Genomic DNA, 2,641 nt, shown 5'->3' with positions numbered 1-2,641 from the left:
GAAACCGTTAAACCTTAAAACCCAATGATAGAATAGCACAAGCAATACTAATGAATTAAGTGTTTTGCATCATCCTAATTAAGGCACTTGTTTCCTTTTTACTCTAGGAAGATCAGATACAGATAAAAGATGACAAAAATATGGCCTCATAAAAAGGGATAGTTAAGAATGAAGGCGAAATATATCAAACTTACACTGGGGGCAACACAGGAAGGCAGAAATTATGCTTCCTGAGCAAGAGAAAAGAAAGTAATTAAGATCAATCATGATATAGTAGATACAATTGAAGTAATTAATTTATAAGAGTACTCCGTACAGAATGGAAGGTAGAAAAAATATTAGAAGTCAAGGCTCTCTGAACACAAAATAGAGAAAACCCATCATAAAAAAGGGAAGGAATAGCAACTTGCAACAATCCAGGACGAAATCAAGACACAATTTTTCGCACTTCAACTAGGGAAAGCAAAAACAGATCGAAATAACACAATTCTTTAGGGTTTAAAGAATTTTCCACTGTTTTAACACAATAGTTTTTCGAAATTGAAATCATAAAAAGGCATATACAACAGTTAGAAATATAAGAATAAATAGCTCCAATCTGAAGCAATGGTGAAAAAAAAGACAGAACAACAACACTTATTAATTATAGTGTCAACACCCAAGTAAACAGAAGGAAAAAAGATCAGACAAGGAAAAAAGAAATAAATAAAAGAGAGAAACAAAATATGTATTTAGAAGTAAATAATCAAGAAGATAAAATACATAAAATAAGAAAACTAGAAAAAAATATATATTGCCACTCAGGTTATATCACTATGGACATAATGACAAATTACTTTTTATTATGTCTTTGCATGAATTTATAACAAAATAAATGATATTAATCAATATGGCAACAAATGCTTGAGGAAAAAGCAAGATGTTGATGAATCTTGATAATCTTGTGTTTTGACCACAATGTATAAGACAACAAAAAAAGTAGGATGTGATCTTTCAAATATAGAAGGGTACCTGATCAGCAGAGAAAATGGCCCAAGCTAAGGGCTTGTTGAAGAAACACTTCCCCTAACCAAACTCACAACACAACGGAGTCCTTGAATCAAAGAGTATCCAGCAGCCAACCATTAGCAACTACCAAGAATCTGCAAAGTTTTTTAATCCATCAAAACTATGAATTTGGACAACAAAACATGCAACACTTTATTGCTAGAAATTAACATAGAACATAGATAAATAGATACTTACACCAAAGCCTTAACATCAGTGAATTTAGCTTCCTTCTCAAAGGAGAAAAACACCTTCACTTGTGAATCAGTTCCATAAGAACAGCTGCAACAACTCCAAGACCAAGAATCATAAACCTTAACACCAACTCAGCTATCTTGATCCTCTTATCCAACAATTTCAGGTTTGTGCTATGGTAATTGGAGCTGTTCCAGGACTAACACCTACCCAAATAGCTCATTTTCTTAGACACTAACAATGCAAAAGAAACAATGGATATGAACACCAACCACTAAATTCTTCACCACTTAAATAGACAGGGTTTTAGTTCAACACCCAAGAAACAGAAGGAAAAAAAGATCAGACAAGGAAAAAAGAATAAATAAAAGAGAAAAAACAAAATATGTATTTAGAAAGTAAATGATCAAAGATAAAATAATAAAATAAAAAACCAGAAAAAAAAAAAAACCAGAACAATGCATCTAAATAACTAATATTTTACACACCTAAACTTATCACAAATTAAATAGCTATAATAAGACTTCTTTACCATTTGAGCCGAGAAAAGCATGTTCTTATCTCCTCCCTATGATCAATTAACTCCTCATTCCGATGATTCTAAGTGTTATCTTCTAACATTCCTTCCAGGGGTGAGATTAGAGAGGAGCTTTTTTGAATCAGTGACACTAAGCATAGTTCATTTGTTTCATCTATCACACAAGCAGCAATACAAACAAAACCACCCAATTTTCAGAAGGAAATCAGAAGGGAACGGATAAACAGGACCAAAAACAATTACTGTTACTGGAACACAACATCTTATATCGAAACAAAAATCCAATTTTCAAAATAGAATCAGAAAAGACGCCCAAACAGGGACAAAAACAAATCTTGTTAATTGAAAGGAAACTTGAGTATCAAAGTAAACAAATATCAAGAATCTGAAATAAGTCATAACCACTACATACCTAATCACAGGAAATTCGGACTGAACATGAAACACGTCACATGATGGAAGGGGACAGAGAAAGGACAGGGCCGCCGTAAAAATTCCCACCTAACTTGTGTTTCCCAAGATAAGAGAGCGGCAGAGTGACATGAAGCCTAGGCTGATTTCCTCTTGAGAACTACCACCGATCTTTAAATGAATCTGACAAATCAGACCAAAAAAAATTTGTTCCCACATCCTTTTCCATGAACCCTAATCCACAGTAGTATATCAATAAGGTTAGGAAAAAAAAAACCTACCCCAGATATCATACAAAAACAGATCCAAGACGGGGAAAACTAGGAATGGAGATGAAGCTTACCGAAGAATGGATTGATGAGAGTAAGCTTGTCCAGTAGTCCAGCATCTACTGCTCTCAACTCTTTCTTGCTTCTTCATCTTATTCAATCCGTTTTAATATCTAAAAAG

The sequence above is a fragment of the Arachis hypogaea genome, chromosome 10 (assembly GCF_003086295.3).
Source record: "Arachis hypogaea cultivar Tifrunner chromosome 10, arahy.Tifrunner.gnm2.J5K5, whole genome shotgun sequence".
NCBI lineage: Eukaryota > Viridiplantae > Streptophyta > Magnoliopsida > Fabales > Fabaceae > Arachis > Arachis hypogaea.
The sequence above is the reverse complement of the archived record's forward strand: the minus strand, read 5'-3'. Positions refer to the sequence as shown.